Source organism: Lithobates pipiens, unplaced genomic scaffold, assembly GCF_037356315.1.
Source record: "Lithobates pipiens isolate NorthernLeopardFrog02 unplaced genomic scaffold, aLitPip1_a1.2 Scaffold_1, whole genome shotgun sequence".
NCBI classification, from domain to species: domain Eukaryota; kingdom Metazoa; phylum Chordata; class Amphibia; order Anura; family Ranidae; genus Lithobates; species Lithobates pipiens.
The window spans coordinates 6,402,357-6,419,583 of NW_027507685.1; the positions used below are offsets into that span (position 1 = coordinate 6,402,357).

At 43.5% G+C, this 17,227-nt stretch overlaps 1 protein-coding gene across 1 annotated transcript in view; it reads left to right on the forward strand.

Moving 5' to 3' along the window:
• The first annotated feature begins 264 nt into the window (after window positions 1–264).
• Window positions 265–17,227, forward strand: part of CUNH8orf48 (chromosome unknown C8orf48 homolog) — a 39,232-nt gene continuing 22,269 nt past the window's right edge. Inside the window, exon 1 of the mRNA XM_077476112.1 lies at window positions 265–345. The gene's annotated coding sequence lies outside the window, so the exon portion shown is untranslated. The remainder of the gene's footprint in view (window positions 346–17,227) is intronic.

A 17,227-nucleotide genomic window follows, 5' to 3' on the forward strand; every position in this document is an offset into this window, starting at 1 on the left:
GGCGCTTTTTTTAACGCTAAAGCGCCAGAAAAACACCCCAGTGTGAAAGGGGTCTAAGCGAGGGCTGTATTGTTGTAAACGTTCATACAAAAATAATACATTTATGGCAAAGGTGCTTGAGTTTGTAAGACAGGTCAGCGTTGCAAGGAAGATCATTAAACCTCAGCAGATTCAGACCCAACAAATCCTGCAGAACGCTTCTCACTAGGAACCATATTCCCTGATCTCTCTGCAGCACGGGCCCCTTTCACGGGTGCACACTGTAACCAGGGTAACGGTGGATGGTTGCAGACGGGAAGGAGACTTCGTTCAGCAGTACTGGTGGTGTGTAGATTACACTTCATTGTAAGTTGTCAAGATTTTACAAGTCACATTTGTGTCGGTGTAGTTGAGCTGTAACATGCACTTGGATAAGGAAAACGGCAGCCTGGCATAGCTCTGTGTACAGTGTGTATCCTCAGCCTTCTGTTCAGTGTAACAAGCAGTGCTGAGTGAATGGATCTCCATTCGTACATAGAGTTATTAATTTAAATGGAACCAAACCCAGTCACTAAAATGTGATTTAAACTGTATGTCAGCCCTACATGTCTTACACATGCCTGTGTTTCCATGGTGATGTGTGCAGCTGTGGCCTGTACACGTTATTTAGCTTCATTTTATGAGAAATATCTTCTGATTAGTGATCACGGGGTTTGATCTGGATTTAGATGTCAACAGATCCCTGAAGCAAGCTGTCACGTCTCATCCAATCAGCTGCAGCCAGGACATTCCCTGACATTTCCAAATCTAAGACCCCATACACACTATACACTGTCTAATTTCCTTTAGATTTACCGAAACCATGCAGTCTGCCTTGTTTACATAGAACGATCGCAGGTGGCTGTCGGACCCGCTGTTTGGCTCCTGCTGTGTCCAATCGGAGCGGGTCACTGGCGACGTGTGCCCCAGACCAGGAAGCGCAAACAATGTACAGGCATGTTTTTTCGGGCCGCCCTGCTCCAGTATATGTGCAGTGGCCGGTCTGGAAGTAGTTATTGCATTTTCTGCATTAAAGCGTAGCTCCACCCAAAAGGGGAAGCTCCACTTGTTCACACCCTTTACACTTCCACATTTGGCACTTTTTTATAGCTGGTTTTAATAGGTACCCGTTTCTACTTCCTGTTAGATCGCCACATGGCGATCTACGGAATTTCCAGCCCTTCCTTCTTCCCCAGCTGCATTCTGGGACACACAGAGGTCCCAGAAGATGGCAGGGCCATTCAGAAAGCGCAGTGCGACTCGTGCATGCACAGTAGGAAACAGACTGTGAAGCTGTGAGACTTCACTTCCTGTTTCCCTTACTACAGATGTCTGTGCCTGCACCCAAAGCCGATTAACGAATCGGCTAGGGGTGACTACATCGCAGGATCCCTTGACAGGGAAGTGTCCTTATAGTAAATGTCAGCAGCTACAGTATTTCTAGCTGCTGACTTTTCATTTTTATTTTTTACAGACTGGAACTCCGCTTTAACCACTTAAAGACTAGCCTCGTTTTGAGATTTTGGTGTTTAAAACCGTTTTTTTTGCCTGAAAATTACTTAGAACCCCCAAACATTATATATTGTTTTTTTTCCTAACAACCTAGAGAATAAAATGGCGGTTATTGCAATACTTTTTTTCACACTGTGTTTGCACTGCGGTCTTACAAGCGCACCTTTTTTTGGAAAAAATTTACTTTTTTTGAATAAAAAAATAAGACAACAGTAAAGTTAGCCTAATTTTTTTTATATTGTGAAAGATAATGTTACGCCGAGTAAATTGATACCCAACATGTCACGCTTCAAAATCGCGCCCGCTCGTGGAATGGCATCAAACTTTTACCCTTAAAAATCTTCATAGGCGACGTTTAAAAAGTTCTTTACAGGTTGCATGTTTTGAGTTACAGAGGAGGTCTAGGGCTAGAATTATTGCTCTCACTCTAACTATTGCGGAAATACGTCATGTGTGGTTTGACCACCGTTTTCATATGCGGGCGCTACTTACGTATGCATTCGGTTCTGTGCGGGAGCTTGTCGGGACGGGGCGCTTTAAAATTTTTTTTCTTTTTTGTTATTATTTATTTTACTTAATTTTTTTTTTTTTTTTTTTTTTGTATCTTTTCGGACTGTTTTTCACTAGTTTTGCATTTAGCTGGGGTCAGTGTCACTACTGGTAGCATGAGGCGATACCTGGACCCTAGAGAGGTTGCACAGGCAGTCCAATTCCTCCAGAAAGGCACATCAATACGTGCCATTGCTAGAAGGTTTGCTGTGTCTCCCGACACAGTCTCAAGAGCATGGAGAAGACATCAAAGAGACAGGCAGTTACTCTAGGAGAGCTGGGCAGAGCCATAGAAGGTGTTTAAACCATCAGCAGGACCGGTATCTGCTCCTTTGTGCAGGGAGGAACAGGATGAGCACGGCCAGAGCCCTTCAAAATTACCTCTAGCAGGACAGTGGTGTGAATGACCAAACAATCGTAAACATTTCATGAGGGTGGCCTGTGGGCCTGATGTCCTCTTGTAGGCCCTGTGCTCACTGCCCAGCACCATGGAGCTTGATTGGCATTTGCCATTGAACACCAGAATTGGCAGGTCTGCCACTGATGCCCTGTGCTTTTCACAGATGAGAGCAGGTTCACCCTGAGCACATATGAGAGAAGTGAAAGGGTCTGGAGAAGAAGTGGAGAACATTATGCTGCCTATAACATCATTCAGCATGACCAGTTTGGTGGTAGGTCAGAGATGGGCTTGGGTGGCATATCGATGGAGGGACACACAGACCTCTGCAGGCTAGACAATGGCACCCTGACTGCCATTAGTTATCGCTATGAAATCCTTGGACCCACTGTGAGACCCTACACTGGTGCAGAGGGTCCTGGGTTCCTCCTGGTGCACGACAATGCCTGGCCTTATGTGGCAAGAGTATGCAGCCAGATCCTGGAGGATGAAGGAGTTGATGCAATGGAATGGCCCCCATGCTCGCCTGACCTAAATCCAATAGAAAACCTCTGAGACATTATATTTCTGTCCACCTGACGCCGCCAGGTTGCACCTCAGTCTGTTCAGGAGATCAGTGATGCCCTGGTCCAGATCTGGGAGAAAATACCCCAGGACACCATCCGTTGTCTCATTGGGAACATGCCCCGATGTTGTCAGGCATGCATACAAGCAAGTGGAGGCCATACAAACTACTGAGTACCATTTTGAGTTGCTGCAATTTCAGCAAAATTTCTTTGAATTCAGCCCCTCTTGTAGGTTGATCATTTTAATTTGCATCAAATGATGTGGCATCCTTTCGTTCCTAACACATTACCCAAACCATATCAGTATAGATATCCAGCATGATATTTTTCCCCATTGAGGTCTGGTGTGTTCTCAAAGTGTTCCTTTAATTTTTTTTAGCAGTGTACATAAATGTAATTCTCTATTTTTTAGTTGTCTTAAAGCGGCAGTCCGCCGGGAGTCCGCGTTTTTTTTTTTTTAAAGCCAGCAGCTACAAATACTGCAGCTGCTGACTTTTAAAATAGTGACACTTGCCTGTCCAGCGCGCCCGCGATGTCGGCACCCGAAGCCGATCTCTCGATCGTCTCTCAGGTGCTGCCGCCGCCATCTTGGGTATGGGAATCAGGAAGTGTTCATTTCCCGGTTCCCTACTGCGCATGCGCGAGTCGCGTTGCGCAATAAGGATGGACCCGCTGCCTCTGGGATCTGTGTGTTTCCCAGCAGGCAGCGGGGGACTTTCGGAAAGGGGCGTAATCTACGGCCCTTTCCACAGAGAGCTATCCCGGAAGTGGGTGCAGATACCTGTACTGTACAGGTACCTGCACCCCCCTCCCCCCTGAAAGGTGCCAATTTTGGCGCCGGAGGGGGCGAGGATTCCAATGAGCGGAAGGTCCACTTTAGGGTGGACCTCCGCTTTAATAATTATTTATTCTGACTGTGACCAAAAAGTTACTTTTCTTGAGTATGTGTTTCCCCAACACTCTAAGGACAAATCAAGTCAGATTCTTCTCTTTGACGCAAGTCTGTATTTACTTTAACCGCTTCCAGACCGCCCAAAGTATATTTACTGCGACAGGGTGGCCCATCTGTGGAAAATCACGTACCTGTATGTGATTTCGTGGATGTGGTTTAGGACACAACTGGAGCCAATCTGCCGATCATTCAGAAGAGAACCGGAGTAGCGGTGTGCTGATGTAAACAAAGCACACCGCTGCTCTGTCCGGGAGGAAAAGAGGGAGATCATGTTTGGTGTTAACCCCTTCCCTGCCAGTGTCATTTATACATTGATCAGTGCATTTTTTTTTAGCACTGATCACTGTATTGGTGTCACTGGTCCCAAAAAAGTGTCACTTAGGATCAGATTTGTCTGCCGCAATCCCGCTAAAAATCACAGCTGGCCGCCATTACTAGTACATTTTTTTTTTTTAAAGTCCATAAATCTATCCTGTTGTTTGTAGACGCTATAACTTTTGCGCAAACCAATCAATATACACTTATTGAGATTTTTTTTTTTTTTTACCAAAATATGTAGCAGAATACATATTGGCCTAAATTGATGAAGAAATACATTTTTTTACTTTATTTTTTTTATATCGCAAAAAAAAAAAAAAAAATGGTAGAAGTTGTCAAATACCACCAAAAGAAAGCTCTATTTGTGGGGAAAAAAAGGACATAAATTTTACTTGGGTACAGCGTCGCACAGCTGCGCAATTGTCAGGTAAAGCGACGCAGTGCCGTATAAAAAAAATTGGCCTGGTCAGGAAGTGGGTAAAACCTTCTGCGGCTGAAGTGGTTAAAGTGTTACAAAACAGTAAAATCAGTGTGTATTTGCTATAAAGCATGCTTGTGGAACTCATTGTGAAACCTAAAGGGTTAAACCTGCGCATTGTGTAAAAAGGCTGCTTGAGCCTGTCTTCGCCGATCCTCCCCTTCTTCCATAGTCCCCAATCCTTGCTGATAGCATAGAGCCCTAGGGGGCACTCTTCATGTGCTCAGGTGTGTGTGTGTGTGTGTGTGTGGTTTTTTCTTGGGCGGTTGCCACAAGGCCAATCAACACTGTCCAGACAGAGGGTCACAAGACTGTAGAACTGTAGGGTGTTCAACTTGTGGCCCTCCAGCTTTTTCAGAACTACAAGTCCCATCATGCTTGTAACTAAACTCTTGCAATGCCTTGTGGGACTTGTAGTTTGGCAACAACTGGAAGGCCACAGGTTGAACACCCATGCTGTAGAAGGTTGGTTTTTGACTAATCTACTCCTAAGGCTGCTTTAACACTGAGGCGGTTTTCATGTGTTTTAGCGATAGAAATAGCCTCTAACTAATGCCTGAAAACCGCCTCCCATTCATTTCAGTGTGACTTTTTACACTGGGGTGGTGCACTTGCTTTTCTGAAAAGTCCTGCAAGCAGCATCTTTGGGGCGGTTTGGGAGCGCTATATACACCGCACCCAAAAATGCCCTGCCCATTAAAATGAATGGGTAGCATTGCCAACGCGCCTGCAAAGCGGTTCGGCAGCTCCGCAACAGGGGCGCTTTTAACCCTTTCTTCAGCTGCTAGCGGGGGTTAAAAGCACCCCATTAGCGTCTGATTTAACGTTGATTTACCGCGAACGTGGTGCGGCTACAGCGTGAAAGTAGCATAAGGCAACTTCTAAAGATATCGATCTAGAATGCAAAGCCTACATATCGGTTGTTTTCAAAATTAAATTTTATCAGGCTATCTTTACTCTGGAACTCCTATTTAAATTATGTAGGGTGAAACTAATCTGAAATTACTTAAATAAATTATAGTATGAGAACTAATTACTGTATATGCCATGATGACATATTTAATAATCCATATACATTTACAGTTGTGTAAATCCCAGACCTCAATGTCAACCTGTAGTCATTTGTATTACTTTCCACCTTGTCGCCACACATTTTTCTCACATATTGTGAGAAATGTATATATTCATATGAATATACAGATGATAAATAAAACTAATTTTATAGATGAAGACTTTGCAAGAATCTGAGAATCTTTCAGGGAATCTTCGAGACGCAGTATTGGTAAGTAGTAATGGGTAGCAACATTAGAAAGTATTATCCTGTCATCTCATTGTCATAGCAGAAGTCAAATAACCAAAAATAATAGAATTTCTAAGATTATCAGCATGTTCTGAAAAGAGAAAAAGAACAAGTTTTAGATTCTTATATAATGATGTATTTTTCAGTATTCAGCAATGGTCTGATTGAGCCAGTCTGAACTATACTTCTTTTCCAATTCCCCCGAATAAGGAGAATTGTAGTCCTAATTACTTTTAGAAAAAAGAGGAAACTTTCTCATTTGGCATCAGAAATGCCTGCAGATCTCCCATCAGCTGATGTTAGCGAAACTATAACCTGATGTATAGTCTGAATATTAGAAGCCTGCCCTTTAGAGACTCTTAAAATTGAGATCAGGAGAGATGTAGACCTTCTTTTACAGAGCTACAGTTAGGTCCATATCTATTTGGAGACGGGCACAATTTTCATACTTTTGGCTCTGTATACCACCAGGATAAAATTAAAACGAAACAATCCAAATGAATTTGAAGTGCAGAATTCCAGCTTTAATTCAAGGGGTTGAACATAAATATCAAGTATACATTTTAGAAACTTCAACCATTTTTATACACAGTCCCCTCATTTTCAGGGTCTCAAATGTAATTGGACAAATGAATATAATCATATTAAAAAAGGAACATTTTATTTATTTTGTTGAGAATCCTTTACTGGCAATGACTGCCTGAAGTCTGGAACCCATGGACATTACCAAAGACTGGGTTTTATCCTTTCTGATGCTTTGCCAGGTACTAACTGCATCTGTCTTCAGATGTTCTTTGTTTATGGATCTTTTTGCTATCAGCAAGGGAAATGCATGCTTATTTGGGTTGAGATCAGGTGACTGACTCAGCCATTGCAGAATATTCCACTTATTTTCCTTCAAAAGCTGGGTTGCCTTTGCCGTGTGTTTTGGATCATTGTCCTTCTATGCTGTGAAGCGCCATCCAATCAACTTTGCTGCAACTGGCTGGATCTGGACCGACCGTATATCTCTAAACATGGCAGATTTCATGCGGCTTCTTCTGTCACGTCATCAATAAACTAGGGCCGAAACTTATCAATTAAATGACAACAAATCGATTATTATGAACTATTTTCATAATCGATTAATCAGCCAGCCAGTTAGTTGGTCTGCATACAGAATGCATTATTTGTTTACATATCAGAAAATATAGTGCAGAAAGGGCATTGACAGAACAGTAAAATAAATTTTTACAGGATGACAGTAGTTATAAAGCTACATTAAATACAAGCTTAGGCAGTATAGTCAGGACGCTCACATAAAAGTTGTAGTCAAGTATATATCACCGTAGGCAGAAAGTGTACAGAGGATATGGCAAGTTATCCATCTCCTAGGGCATTCTCAACCCCCCGTCCTGGGGGGGAGGGGCTGCGGGAAAGAGGGGGAACAGAGAGGGCATGGTTGGGGGGAGGAAAGGATGAATGGGGGGGTTAAATGGGGGGGGGAGGGAGAGGGAAAAGGGGCAGGAACAGAAGGGGGACCAGGGCCAGTCATTGGTATATCAGAGACATTCTAGTTAAGCACTATACAGTTGCAATGTTGTCACCACATGCATCTACCCAGGTTTTGTAGGACAATTCCTACTCTCATATGTGATTTTGTAAAGTGGTAGCACTCTGTTAATTGTAGTTTCCCAGGAGGTTCTAGTTGGGACTTCCTCTCCCCTCCATCGCAAAAGAATCTCTCTTCTGGCATAGAAAAGTATAAAGGTCATACACAGTTTGGTGTACCTGTCACCCTCCACATCCCCCAGGTAACTAAGAAGGAAGAGAAGGGGGTCAAGTGTTCTATCAACTCCACAGATCATCGCCAAGACCCCCGCTACCTCCCGCCAGTATGGACGGATCTTCGGGCAGGTCCAGACCATATGGAGGAAGGAGCCCTTTTCCTAATTACATCTCGTGCACATTGAGCTTAGAGAGGGGTAGATGTTGGCAAGTCACGGGGAGTGTAGTATGCCCTGTGCAGGAACTTCAACTGTATGAAGCGGTCTCTGGACACAATCATGGATGGGATGTATGAGGCAACCAGGTCTTCCCATATCTCCTCGTTAAGGTCAGGGATGTCTACCCGCCATTTTGCCAGCAGGGCCTTGGTGCTAGTGTCATGAGCCACTGTGAGGTAGAGGTAAAGGGAGGAGACGGGCCTTCCCATGATCCCCGAGATAAGAAGTCTTTCTATCGAGTCAAAGGTGATCGTCTCTGGGAATTGTGAACTGAGGGCGTGCTTAAGTTGCCAGTATCTAAACAGGAATGATTGGGGTAGATGGTACGTCTGTTTTTAGAGCCTGAAATGTCGCAGTTTTCCCGTTTGTCATAACATGTTTAAGGTTCACAATGCCATATTTGGCCCAAGCTGCTGGATCAGGGATCTAATTCAGATGAGGGAGGAGTGGGTTGCCCCAGAGTGGGGTGTGAGGGGAGAATGTGTGAGGTTTGAGTCCAGAGGCCCTGGAATTTTGCCAGACACGTATAGTGGTCTTAATAGGTTCAGTTACTCGGGGGTGGGCTTTACAGCCCCTAAAAACTAGGTTGGACAGGGCTGCGTAGGACCCCGAGGACCGTGGCTTCAAGGGTAACTGCGGGATTCTGTTTGGGTTGGGAAAACCACCATCGGACTGTTACCAGGATGGCCGCCCAATAATAAGCAAGGAAGTTTGGGAGAGCTAAACCCCCACCAGATAAAGGAAGATCAAGGAAGCGTCGGGCCACCCGGGGAGGGCTAGAGCTTGCTGTGTCAGAGACTGGAGTTGGGCATAGTATGTGAGGTCTCAGGACCTAACGTAGAGGGCCTCTTGTACAGATGCCTCTCTCTCCACCCTCTCGAGATCTGCTCTACGGTCCTTCCTCACAGCAGCAATGATGGACTGGTATTGTCCCCTTGAGGAGGCCTTAAAGGCATCCCATGTGGAGTTGTCCCCCGCGATTCTGGGTTTCCTCGGCCCAGAACAGTCTTGGCGTGTCTTGGAATTTGGGGTCTACATCCTTGTCTGACACCCCGAATCTGGAGAGTCTCCAGAGTCTGTTGGAATGGGGTCGTGGTCAGCTCCAGGGATAACAGTAGTGGGGCGTGATCTGATATCCCTCTGGGAAGGATATCCATGTTCCGGACTCTGAGGAGGACAGGGGCCGCCACGTATGCCAGGTCAATTCTGGAAAAGGATTTGTGAGTCATGATTTGCGTTTTTAATCTGCCTAACAACAAATTGGGCAAAAAAAAATAACAAATGCAAATCGCAGAAAAATCGCATGTCCAAAAAAGCGCAAAAAGCACTGTAGAAACAGATCAAAAGCAAACTGCAAAGGTAAGAACCTAGCCTTATGCTGGCCATACAAATTTTTGGACGAGAATATTCACACGAAAAATCTTTGTACAGAATGAAAGAATGTCATTTGAAAATTTCACTTGCTTTTACCATTCAGTTTTAAAATGAATGTAATTTCTAAATGGAAACCACATACACTGTCTGAAAATTCCTTTGAACAAGAAGTTTTTTATTCTGCTCCTTCAACTTTTCCTGTCACTGTGGTAGAAAACAAACATCGATTTGACCCCACTTTTGATTAGAAAATCAACGAATGTTCTTAAAATTAAAATATTTTTATTTTTTTTGAAGGAAGACATTGTTTCTGTATGCCCAGCATAAGTGACAGCAGGTGCAGGTAGCTTTTATCAAGTCACCTGTCTATGACAAGGGAATCTGTCATACATAATATATTACAGTTCTGTCTGAAAATCACCAAACAGTCTTTAATTTTTTTTATCTTTGAATAAAAAAATGTGACCTCTAATAGTATATACAATATATCTCTTCTGTCTGTTATTCTCAGAGTGGATTTGAGATTTTGCTCCCTAACCATATAGTTGGTTATTTATATTTACCACTGCATATAGATGTTTAACCGCTTGAGATCCGCGCTATAGCCGAATGACGGCTACAGCGCGGGCCTGCTTTGCCGGGACGACGTCTATTGACGTCGTCCTGTGCATGAGCGGCCTGCGCGCCCCCTGAGGGGCGCGCGCGGCGCGCTCTGTGATCAGCGAGTCTATGAGACTCTCCTGATCACAGATCCGAGCAAGGGGTCGATCCTGACCCCTTACCACGTGATCAGCTGTCAGCCAATGACAACTGATCATGTGCTCACAACAGAGCCGGTAATCGGCTATTTTTCCTCCTCGCGCTGTCAGAAAAAAAAAAGCCGATCATCGGCGGCCGTGAGAGGGACATCAGTCCCGATCACGGCAAGCTGGGGCCAGTGCAATAGGTGCCCACCTGCCAGTGCCACCTAAGATATGGCAAAAAGTGACACTAATTAGTGGCCATAGTGCCACCCATCAGTGCCCACAGTGCCACCTATCAGTGCCCACAATCTGCCTCAACAGTGCTGCACCTCAGTGCCACATATCCGTGCCCATTAGTGTCATGTACCAGTGACGCCCATCAGTGCCCAGCAGAGCCACCTATCAGTGCCCATCAGTCCCATCTATCAGTGGTACCTATCTATGCCACCCATCAGTGCCACCTTATCTGTGCCCATCAGTACTGCCTTATTTGTGCCTATCAGTGCCCACCAGCGCCGCCTCATCCAGCGCATTTCAATGAAGCAGAAAAATGACCTGTTTGCAAAATTTTATAACAAACTATTAAACAAGATTTTTTATTTTGCATCTTTTTTTTGTTTGTTTAGCAAAAAATAAAACTCCCAGCTGTAATGAAATACCACCAAAAGAAAGCTCTATTTGTGGGAAAAAAATTATAAAAATTTAATTTGGGTACAGTGTTGTCTGACCGCGTAATTGTCATTCAAAGTGCATCAGCGCTGAAAGCTGAAAATTGGTCTGGGCAGGAGGGGGGTTTAGCAAGTAAGCAAGTGGTTAAGAATACATTGTCTTTTATTTTATACTTTACAAAGGCGAACTGCAGCAGTGGGAACAATATTGCAGGTTCCACCCCAAAAAACGGGTGGAATATGTTCCCAAAGGTAAACATCCTTCAAAATGGAGTTTACATTTGTCTTTAGATTATTTAAAAAACAAAATATCAAGCTTCTAACCAATGTCAGAAGTACTACAAGTTCTAATAGTTCCAAGCAGATGGCATTGATGACAAACATTATATTGGGTTCTATTATTATTCACCTCTGCTGTTTGGGCCGTTAAATTGGTTGAATAATGCAAATCAATTTGTCTTATGACTTTTAGCACAGTTTTTTTGGCAGAGCATGACTTTATTAGAACACATTAAAGCCTTTGAAATGCAAAGCTTTCAGAGCAGTTTATTTAAAGACATGCTGGTAGCTTAATTGGATCCTGTCTAAATTGGCTTTAATACAGTATGTGTAGCTATGCATGTGAGACAAGGACTTTATATTGTTCTTGAGGGAAGGGACTGATGTGAACATATATTATGTAAAGTGATTTATAAATTGTTGGCACTATATAAATACTTGCAATAAATTATGATAAATCGCACATTTTCCAGACAGGGCTAAACCCAGAGTATGGAAATGTTCTGCTCTTTGCCCTCCTTCATTCATTTTTTAAAGACACATTCAGGGGTACAAAAACCAGAATTACTCCTGCTCATGTGGAAGGACATACATCTTCACACACAGTCTAAATCAACTCCCACCTAATGCTAAGATGTTTGTCTATAAAGTGCACCAATGCCCCCATTAACTTTCATGAAGAATGCAAATTGTTATGCACATTCATTTCAGTGTTCTTCCATTTTTGCTACTTTGGTAATAGGGGAAAAATGTGAGCTGCTATCATTGACATTCTTCTGCAACGGTAGTTGCCTGGCTATATGTGACTTAAAGCGGAGCTCCACCCTAAAGTGGAGCTTCCGCTCATTGGAACCCTCCCCCCCTCCGGCGCCACAATTGGCACCTTTCAGGGGGGAGGGGGGTGCAGGTACCTGTACAGTACAGGTATCTGCACCCATTTCCGGCATAGATATGCGCAGAATCTGCGGATATTTACGCCCCTTTCCGCAGGTCCCCCGCTGTCTGCTGGGAAACACACGGATCCCAGAGACAGCAGGGACCATCCTTATTGCGCAGCGCGACTCTCGCATGCGCAGTAGGGAACCGGGAAATGAAGCCGCAAGGCTCCACTTCCTGATTCCCATACCCAAGATGGCGGCGGCAGCACCCGAGAGACGATCGAGAGATCGGCTTCGGGTGCCGACATCGCGGGCGTGCTGGGCGGGTAAGTGTCCTTATTTTAAAAATTCAGCAGCTGCAGTATTTGTAGCTGCTGGCTTTAAAAAAGAAAAACGGTGGAACTCCCGCTTTAAATTTTAAAGCACAAGTTCACCGTGTAACAGGTTGTGAATGGACCGGCCCCTGCACCTCTCCGATCCCCGCTGTGGCAGCTAGCAGGGTTCTTCTCCCTCCCCACTAGCTGTCGCAATTTAAAAAAAAATATGGCTGAGCGGGGCACTGCCCACCCGCCCGATGGACAGGGCTCTGTGCATGGAAAATCTAAAGGTTGCGGCTGTCAGCTTGTAGTTTTCAATTAACTACCACAGCGCTGTGGTAGTTCATTTATGCTTCATGTCAGATTGTATCTGCTTACCCATACGGGATGTATGGGCATGCAGATACACTGGCAGATCTGCTGGAGACCTGCATGGCATCAGTCATCTGATGACTGCTGGTGCAATGCTATACAAGCTCCAGAAAAGAAAAGGAATACGCATTTTATTATTACTTGCATTTTTTCCCCCCAAAAAGTGAACAAGTGAACTTATCCTTTAATAGAAACAGACCTGAGACCAGCATGCAGCAAAAGAAAAATCAAATTGTAATTATCTTATATATTTGTTCTGCCATTACTGACCTCTTGAAATTTGTAGTAGCTTGGCTTTCTTGCTTTGATATTTCATATCACAGACCAGAAACATAACACTTGGAATTCTTCTATCTATTTGTTTCTGGTTCTGTGACTCTGAATTGAAAGCAAAGCACCAGCGTGACAGCCAAGAAAATAGATTTAGAAGAAGAAATCTTAAGTGATGCCGACAGTCAAATGGCGACAGTTAGATAACTGTACAAAACAAAACAAAAATATTACAGCGCACACATGCAAAACTAACATTTACCTCCAGCAAGGCTTTTTAAAAACATTTTCAAAAAACATTATCAAAAAATATGGGGATTTGGTCACACCATATTGCTATACGGTGCTTAAGCCCACTTACTGCGACAAAGTACCCCATGATTAGTGGGTCCTACACTATCCATAGATTGGGAGATTCTGCTTCTCATAATCATGGGAGCCATACACTCCTCTATATGGGAGAACATGAGGTCTCCACCATGACACAGGTGATCACTAATGAGAGGTACTTACTGAGGGAGTGGGGTGCTCCACCCAAAAGGATTTGGTCAGAATCCATACAATAGACAAACAAGATATTTTTGGGGGTACACCCTAAAAAAATGCATAAAAATGTCTAGGGGTTTTTAAAAAGCCTTGCTGGAGGTAAATGTTAGCAGGGGCGGACTGACCATTGGGCCACTCGGGCACTGCCCGAGGGACCCGTGCCACTAGGGGGCCCCATCAGGGTTGCCAGCCTCAGTAAAACCAGGGACAATATGTAAAAATCTGTCTCTGAAATGTCCCTTACCGACATCCTTTTGGTCTAAAAATCCAGAGATTATAGCTATCCCACCTCTCCAGTACCTTCTCAGCCAATAGAAACATGTCTGTGTATACTGTGTGGCCCCATAATGTCTGATTGCCTGGGAGCCCCATAATCTCCTATTGCCCGGGGGCCCCATGAGTTGTTAGTCCGCCCCTGAATGTTAGTTTTGCATGTGTGCGCTGTAATATTTTTGTTCTCTTGTATGGTCTTATGGCAGCACCATCTTTATGCATTTTTTAGGGTTTGTCCCCCAAATATCTTGTTTGTCTATTATATGGATTATTTCTGACCAAACCCTTGTATATGTTATTTATGTGTGTCCTGTGAGTTACTTGTCTGTGGTAAATGTACTGTCTAATTGTATGGATATTCTTTATGAACTGCACTTGGTTTTAATTAAATGTTTATGGTATATTATCAAATTTAATACCCATAATATTAAAAAAAATATAGTAATTAAATCAATTAATTCTATATTGAACTATTCATTGGTGCCCAAAGTAACCTCTTTTACAGTCTCTGTGTCTATCGGCCTGTAATCTCTTCCCTTTTTTTCCTATATGCTATTTGGTTACGGTGCCAACACCTTAATTAAGGATGAATGATTACATTTTTGGTCCAATACAGCGACCTTCTATTAGTGGGTAATCTTGCATTCCTTTTTCACCTTTTTCCTAAATGTTGTCATCTACAAGCTAGCAGTAACTTACAGTGCCTTGAAAAAGTATTCACACCCCTTGAAATGTTCCACATTTTCTCATATTACAACCAAAAACGCAAATTTTATTTTATTGGGATTTTTGGTGCTAGACCAACACAAAGTGGCACATATTTGTGAAGTGGAAGGAAAATTATAAATGGTTTTCAACATTGTTTACAAATAAATATCTGAAAAGTGTGACGTTCATTTGCCCCCTTTACTCTGATACGCCTAACTAAATTCTAGTAGAACCAATTGCCCTCAGAAGTCACCTAATTACTAAATGGAGTACACCTATGTTTAATTTTAATCTCAGTATAAATACAGCTGTTCTGTGAAGAACAAACAGCATCATGAAGGCCAAGGAACACACCAGACAGGTCAGGGATAAAGTTGTGGAGAAGTTTAAAGCAGGGTTAGGTTATAAAAAAAACAATAACCCAAGCTGTGAACATCTCGAGGAGCACTATTCTGTCCATAATCCGGAAATGGAATGGCATGAGTATGGCATAATGGCAAACCTACAAAGACATGACCGTCCACCTAAACTGACAGGCTGGGCAAGGAGAGCTTTAATCAGGAAAGCAGCCAAGAGGCCCATGGTGACTCTGGAGTGGTAACTCTGGAGGAGCTGCAGAGATCCACAGCTCAGGTTGGACAATCTGTCCACAGGACAGCTATTAGTCATACACTCCACAAATCTGGCCATTATGGAAGAGTGGGAAGAGAAAAGCCATTGTTGAAAGAAAGCCATAGGAAGTCATGTTTGCAGAAGCCATGTGGAGGACATCGCAAACATGCGGAAGAAGGTGCTCTGGTCAGATGAGACCAAAATGGAACTTTTTGGCCTAAAATCAAAATGCTATGTGTAGCGGAAGACTAACACTGCACATCACCCTGAACACAATGCCCACCATGAAACATGGTGGTAGCAGCATCATTTTGTGGGGATTTTTTTTTTTTTTTCAGCAGGGGCAGGGAACCTGGCAAGATTTGATGAAGATGGATTGAGTCAAATACAGAGCAATCTTAAGCCGCGTACACACGGGCGGACTGTCTGGCCAACTTAGTCCGCCGAAACACATTTCAGCGGACAGTCCGCTCGTGTGTGTGGGCTTCAGCGGACTTTTTCAGCGTGCAGTCTGGCGGACTAAGTATTTCGGAATTTCCGTAATATTGTCCGTCATACTTTGGTTTCAGCGGACAGTCCGCTCGTGAGTAGGCTAGTTGGACGGACTAAGAATGGCGCATTCTCAGAAAGGATTTACACGGCGGAAGGGTGCATTGCTGAGTATTGGACTTCCTATTTCTAGTCCCGACGTACGTGCTGTACACGTCATCGCGCAAGCTTTCAACGGACTGTTTGTGTATCCGTGTGTGGTCAAGTCCGTTCATTCGAAAGTATGACGGACTGTCCGTCGGATTGTCTGACGGACTAAGTTGGCCAGACAGCCCGCCCGTGTGTACGCGGCTTTAGAAGAGAAACAGAGTCTGCAAAAGGAGGACTTGAAGAATGGGCAAAAATGTAACTCTCTAGACGTGCAAAGCTGGTAGAGACACAACCAAAAAAGATTTGCAGCTCTAATTGCAGCAAAAGGTGGTTGTACAAAGTATTGACTCAGGGGAGCTGAATACTAATGCACGCCACACTTTTCAGGTATTTATTTGTGAAACATTTTTGAAACCTTTTGTCATGAAAATAGAGGGCATATCACAGGTGCGTGTTATACGCCAATAGTGTACCTCGGAGGGGAAGGAGAGGGATGAGCGCCGCTAGAATTCACTGAGCTGTTTTCTCCTGTTTATGCTCTCACCCAGCTCTCGCATCACACACACAGTCCTGCCTCCAGCATTGGACCAGTGTTCTATCTATCACAGGAGCGGGTCCAATGCCGATGGCAGAGGCTGTGTGTGTGACGTGAGAGCTGAGTAAACAGGAGATGACGGCTCGGTGATTTTTTGCACGGTTCAGGCTGCTTTGATGAGCATTGAGGATGAAAAACTGCATTAATCAGGCTGCATTAATGGGAGATTGGCTGCAGGTGGACATTGATCAGGCTGCATTGAGGCTGGATGGACATTGATCAGGCTGCAGATGGGCATTGATCAGGCTACATTGATGGGAGATAGGAAAGCTGCCAATGGGCACTAATGGGGCTGCATTCATGGGTACTGACCCTTAATTTGCTTCAAAGTTGTTTTTTTCCTGAAACTTCCCTCTTAAAATGAAGGTGTGTTATACACTAATAAATACAGTAATTTAAAAGATGAAGTGTGTTGCTTGCCAAAACATTTTTTATAATGAAGATCAGACCACATATTAGAAGCTAATAATACCAAATACAGAAAATTCCTAAGTCCCTTTCATATTGTATATTTTGGGTAATGTTAAAGCAGACATGTTCATTTTTGATGCATGTTACAACCCCTACCCTGCTGCTTTTTATAATCGCCCTACCAAAAAAAATGTGATAATGTGAGAGCTCTCACCATCCAGGAATAGATAATAATTCAGAAGACTATATTGAAAACGATAACAATTATAAAAAAACTAATGTGAATTTTACAGGTTTGCTTTTTAATATTCGCTTTTGCAAAGCAGACAACGGCACTAAGGAGGGCTGCATTTCCTACACTTGGTTTCTGCTGATATGTTTGATTGCCCTCTGTTCTCAGTATAAAATAAAAAAAATCTAATTAGAAGAATGATAGAATACTTCAGCTGTGCTATGTATCTTCATTG